At 34.6% G+C, this 6,657-nt stretch overlaps 1 long non-coding RNA gene across 1 annotated transcript in view; it reads right to left on the bottom strand.

The window, feature by feature from the left end:
• Positions 1 to 2,485: 2,485 nt before the first annotated feature.
• LOC130682607 (uncharacterized) overlaps positions 2,486 to 6,657 on the bottom strand; it is a 208,942-nt gene continuing 204,770 nt past the window's right edge. The window contains exon 3 of the long non-coding RNA XR_008995873.1: positions 2,486 to 2,559. This is a non-coding gene — a long non-coding RNA (uncharacterized LOC130682607). The remainder of the gene's footprint in view (positions 2,560 to 6,657) is intronic.

Genomic DNA, 6,657 nt, shown 5'->3' with positions numbered 1-6,657 from the left:
TATGCTATACAAGTGGCAGGATGGTTATTTTTGTTGTTTAATTTCATTTCTTAAAGTACTATATCTTCTGGGATGCTTAAATAAGAATTTATTTGAAACTCAAAATTTCTAAACCATAAGAAAAGAAAAAAGTTTAACCTGGGGGATTTTAATGGCACAAGTTACCAAAGTCTTCCATCAGTCATAATAAAAACTTACTATGATTCCAGTATCCTATGAACTTCTGTGCAGAATACCACTTTAGTGAGACTATTAGGTAATTTATCTATCTATCTAGATTTCCTATCTGCAAGGTGAACATCTGAAAGGATTAATCTATTTAATAAAATATTTATTATTCCCTAGCTGGTCACAAAAATGAAGCCACCAATTAAATTAATGATATTTAAATATGATGTTTGCCAATTTCAACAGATTCTGAGGGCCTTTCTGGAACACTGTAATATGCTACTCGCACATAGTAAGAATGTATAAAATGTGTTTGCTCTCCTTTTTGATATAGTAGAATAAACATGAGTAGAAGAAATTGTTTAAGGTGGTAAATTGAACCCAGATCCTAAATTGTTCTCCCTCTGAAACAAAATGACCCAGAAAATAATTTGTAGACAAAAGTGGGATCAAAATTTTCAGGGACATGTGTCATGCAGGAGCCTTCCTTAAAAGTACAAACAAGTACAGACAAAACAACATCACATATGTCAGTGACAGAACCAACTGAGAAATGAAAGGAAAGCCACAGTAAACAGGACTAAGTGTTGCACTGAATTCATCTACATATAAAATTTAGATTAAAAAACTGAAAAATGGAGTCCCAGAATGTAAATGTCCTGAATTCAGTAATAATATAACAAAGGTGTTTTTGCTTGTTTGTTTGCTTGCTTGCTTTCAGAAGAAGGGAAGGGAGAAATAAGGATAGAGCAAGGATACTACTTCAATTTCTTTGGGAGGGCATCAATAGGTAAAGGCGAAGGCAGAGACACCAAGAGAGAGAAATTGAAGTAATAGTTCATAAAGCCATTAAGAGAATAAGAAGAACTAAAAATGAGGATACAACAAAAAAATTTGGAAGACAAAAAGAAGAATGAAAATGTGTGCTCATTTCTTTGCCTTTCAGAAGGGTGTGTAAATATATACAGATTGTGTGGTATTTTTTTCTTTGAACCCCTCTTAAAAAAACCCTACTGTTGTTATTCATTTGAGAAGGTCAACAAATAAAAGTGTACCACATTGCTTTTGTATGAGTTTATCACTACTACTCCTAAAAGTAATATTATTAATAATATTAACTTTCAGACTTTGAGGAAAAATTATATAAAAATGTCTCTGAACAATTTTCCTGTAAGTTGACACAACTGTACAGAAAGAAAAATAATTTAGAGGAAAAAAAGTCTTTCAATATCCTAAAAATAAGAAATGATGATATTCACATACCTCAAACTTAAAAACAGGGAACATGTAAATGAAAAGGATGTAATGATGGGGAAGGTGGTAGGAATTCAGGGAAACCTTACTGATGTCCCTGGAGGCTGTAGACTGTCGTCAAAGGGAGACGCAGAAGGGGCAAAACTAGCACAGTCGGGGTCATTTTCCCACAGCAAATCAATGGTGTTCTAAATTTATAATAGCAAGAATGAAAAAAAAAAAGTGCAGCCATTTCTCTATTTATGTTATAACTTATTAGTAGCACAGGATTACCCTGAATTTGGGGGAACCTCTCTGTTGAAAATGGCACTAACATAGTTCTAGGAAATAAAGAAAACCTACCCAATTTCCTTGATTCTTAGAAGCACTATAGAAACAATTTATTTTGTATTGTTGTATGTGAAAGGAGGTATAGATGCAACATAAATCGTAAATGTATCAGTTACATTAGTCATTGTAGTAGCTAATTATATTATAGTTATATTCATTTCAAATATTAGTTTGCCCGCATATGACAAAATGGTACTAATTTTTTAAAATATAGAATAGTCAGAAAGTAGCTATTTTCAAGATCAGTGAAAATCATGAAGTAAATCATGAAGACATGAGGTTCCTTCCAGTTCTGCCAAACACAGCACTCATTTTTCATCCACTTGACCTAAGACCAAGTCCACTGCCAGTTGCCTAATCCACAGTCCTTGAAAGTAGAAGGAAATGATTAAGAATGAAGGAGAGGACATGTCTCCTACAATTAAGGAATAAAAGCTCTCTCTCAGAAAACCCCAGAAATCTGTTTATTTCCTTTGGCTACAATTATAAGGAATCCTGAGAAATGGCATTTCTTTTTTTACTGGGGGGAGGGTGGTGGCAGGGAGAAGGGACATATGGCTACCTTGAAAAAATAAACATTGTTAGTAAGGAGGAGTGGGAGTAATAGACATTTGGCCTGAAGTTGGAAATAATCTTCTTCAGGCCATCTCTTTTGCTGTCCAGTATCATTTCTGTACTCCCTCTCATCCCCCAGGAACACCCCCAGCCCTTCCTGAGGTAGTCTTACCCAGTCACTCTCTCTTGCCAAAGGTCCAGGATTTCTGAAGTTCTCTCCATTAAGTTTTGGAGTAGCTCCTAAATGAAAGTCTGTAAACATACAAATTTAAATCTTAAAGCTTATCTGACACCAATATATCAATATAAGATGCTTTAGAAGAAACAGTACACTACCACTTTAAAAATGTTTAGACAAGGGAGGAATAGGAAATAAATAGCATTAGCTAATTTCTAGAACACACCAAATCCTGAGGGAGAAGATGAGGGAGAACTTCCTGCTCTGGGAGTGGGGGAGGTTCCTTGGGAACCAGTCCGAGAGCTCTTGGTTCTGCTGTGGGGCAACACACCTCCGCCACCTTTAATGGATCTATGGATACACTAGCATCATGGAACATGCCCATCATTACAAGCCACTCCCGCCTCGTGTTGGTTGGCTGTTTCAGGGAATCTCTCAAAGACTGAAGAGTCTGCAGCTACTGCAGGCAAGTCAGGAATTTCTTTGGCAAAACAGTAGGCTTCCCACTGTGCAGTGGTTAGAAACACAGAGTTTTGAAGCTAGAACTACCATATATCAAATCATGGTTATGCCTCTTACTAGCTCTGTGATCTCAGTTTTCTTTTCTCTAAAATGAGAATAACACTAACTACCACCACAAGGAATTAAAGATAATATGTGACAGTCAAAACAAGCCCAAATTATAGTGAGTGCTATAACCTGAACTATTATTCTTATTCTAGTTATTTTATAATTACTACCACCATTATGAATATTATGGATGAATAAACACAGATGATGATCATTTAGACATAGTCTTTAAGACAGAAGCCTTTTACATGTTGGATTTTTTTCCTGTTCATGTCTTTATTCTTTCACACGATGGCCATGGCCTCACATAAATTTGTAAAAACAGGCTCAGCTGAGTGAGGAATGTCTATCTGATGGCAGGCTCCCAGCAACTGAACGGCCAAGAATGCTTAGAGAAGTGTGCTTAAAGTTAGGAAAGATGTGGTACCACCATCTGATTTACTCAGATCTCCATTTCACAAATGCTGATCACAAAGTTTAAGACGCTGTTTTTTTTTTAAGGCTTGCAATGATATGAATTATGAAATTTTGTTCTATCAATTTAAATGGAAGCATAAGATGAGAGAGCCTTTCCTTTAACAGGCAGCATTTTCTGCTTTGAAAATTGGATGGTTCTATTCGTATATTATCCTTCTCTTCTAGAACATTGTTCAACATATCCATTAATAAATAGGATTTTACTGTGTTTTTCCCACAATTTACTCCAACACTACAGTCTCTGTACATGCATGATATGTCCCTGATAAAAGACTGGGGAACATTTCATTTTAGCACCACATAATAACATTTACTAACTTTCCAGCCTGCAATTTCAGAGATACAGCAATTCAGGAAAATAATCTAATCTAGAACCCAAAAATAACAATGGAAGTACAGGGCAAGATCACTTGAGGAGCCAGGATAATAAGTGGATCATGTATGTATATGATGATATTACCTGGGACTATAGATCCCTAGAAAATTACTAGAAACCAGATAGTAAAGAGAGAGTGCTGGAGTTTATAACTTTTAAATAATATCACATAGCAAAGAAATGAATGACCCATTCAGCCAGTAAAGTAAATCTGTACTTGAATGATTCTTTTTATAGTAGAAATACTTTTTTGAGTAGTAAAATACTTCTTCCCAAGATCTGGATTCATTTGGCCTTCACTACTGAACACAAATTTCTTCCCTCCCTCCTTTCTTTCCTTTAATCATTTCCTTCCTTCTTTCCTTCCTTTCTTCTCTTTATCCCTCCTAGTCCCTCCTCCAATTCTTTGCTTTTTTTTTTTCTTTTGTACTATATTTTTAGGGGGCTTCAATATAAGGATTTAAAGTGAGTGAATCCCTATGTACTCCACCCTATGAACTAGCGTTAAATCAACATCCTAATTATTATCCCTAATTATCTCAATTTCCCAGGTGTCTTAGACAAATCAGTGGTCAAATTCCCCAGAATTTATATTCCCCAGATCCAATATATACTTAAACTTAGCTATATTCTGCTCATTTTATACATTTGTTTGGTTCTTTTACAAATCCTTCTTGAAAAGAATTTAAAAGGAAATCTAAAATACAGCAAAAATAACATTGAATACATAAAGGAAAAGGTGGGTGTACAAAGCAATAAAAGAATATATCATAAAAATTTTTTGAAAAAGACTATATCATAGCGCTGGAAATCCTACTTTCCAGTAAATTTATTGTATTAATGTGTACAACAAGTATTATAGACTACCTACACAGAAAACACCCTTCTATTAGAAAGATATTTGAGAAGAGACATGAATGATATGAGGGAAGGAGTCATCTTCTAGAACACAGCACTCTATGCAGAAGGAGCAGCATGTGCAAAGGGCCTGAGATGGGGCCACATTTTGTACATTTCCATGAACAGCATGAAGACCAGTGTAATTGGGCCACAGTAAGGGTGGCATCAGATAACAGAAATAATTCACCTGGTAGGCAATGGTGAAGATGTTCAATTTCATTGCAAAAGCAATAGGAAGCCAAAAAGTTTAGAAAAATGGGAGAGAGAATATTTTATTTAAGTTTTTCAAAGTTCATTCTGGATGTGTGTGAATAAGAGCTGTATTAGAAAAGCAAATTTGAAATTCATAGCAGCCAACTTAAAACAGGAAACTCAGACCAGTTTTGCATTTAATATTAACCAAAAGATAAAAATAGGCCAAAAGCTGAAGAGAAAAGTAATGTTTCTTGAGTCTAAAAGAAAATAGGCATTCTCTATATGTCTTTATTATATGGGGAACTGTACCTTAAAACACAGCTGTACCATTTATCTGAGTATCATGGTGGGCCCATTTGTCTAGGCCTTGAGCTAGTTAGAAGACACATAATATTTTAAACTCTTTTTATCCCCCTCAATCATTTTTCTCACTTTACCAAATAATTAGTTATGTGACTTTTGATTGATGACTTTATAGAAGATACAGATTTTAGATCATATGCAACATAGCTCTAAATATCACAAGCACACATTTGACTAGTCCCTTTCCAAAGCTTCCCAAATATACCACCACTAAGGATGTTCTTCTACACTGGTCCTTAAAAAAAATTCTAACACCATTGGCTCCTATTGATCCAACTCCCACACCAGTTGCTTAATACTTTACATTTCCAGCAGATTTTACTTTGCAGAATTCTCCTACAATTGAACCTGGTTGCAGTATCTAAAATTGAACAGACATTCATGGGCCCACAGTCAACAAAGGACCTTTCAAATACTGAGGTGCACTCTCTTTAGAAGATATTCTAGGGATTTAAAGCATGCATTGCAGCTTCAGACTTCATGAGTTCAAATGAAAGCTTTCCTTCTTATATGCTATGTGCATTTAAACAAGTTACTTTCCCTTTCTATATGTTAATTTCTCCACCTTTAAAATGTGCATTGAGATAATGGACATAATCTTATAAGTGTTATGAAATAAAATTATGATAATACATGCAAAATACTTGGCATAGCAACTAGCATATAATAATGTGATGAATAAATATTAGCTATATTTGTTACTATTTAAAAAAATAATTTTAGTTTCTTTTAAATAACTATTATTTGTTTATATGCCTAAAATTGAGAAGTTTCTCCTAAAAGAATGTCAGAGTCAAAGTTCTTCCTATAATAAGAACATTTTCTTTTTGGATATTTTGTTAGATTAGTTTGCATATTTACCTTAAGGACCAATGGAAGACTTGATGCTATTCTAATAATTAGCTCAGTTCCTAAGTCTCTGTTCTGCATAAGAAGGCTATCTGAAGTAAAAATATGACAAGGAATGTAGTATATAGTAACCAGTTCCACACTATAAGCATTCTTGGGCAAAGAATTTCCAAGAAGTAGACTTGGAGTCATAAAACTAAGTTCCAGTTCCAGCTCTGTCACCTACTGTGCATGTCTAGTCATGTTACCTAACCTTTAAGAGCCTTTGATTTCATCACTTGTAAGATGCGGTTACCAAGAGTAGATCTCTTCCAAAAAATAGTTTGTAAATATTTTCTAACTTATACTGAATGACAGCTTTTTACTCTCTACATACAGCTTTCCAGATTCTTGAAAAGCAGTTTGAGTTTGTTGTTAAAATGATTTTCCCTCACAGGTTGAA

This window comes from Manis pentadactyla, chromosome 2 (genome assembly GCF_030020395.1).
Source record: "Manis pentadactyla isolate mManPen7 chromosome 2, mManPen7.hap1, whole genome shotgun sequence".
NCBI lineage: Eukaryota > Metazoa > Chordata > Mammalia > Pholidota > Manidae > Manis > Manis pentadactyla.
Note: the sequence above shows the minus strand (reverse complement) of the source record. Positions and strands in the feature narration are given on the sequence as shown.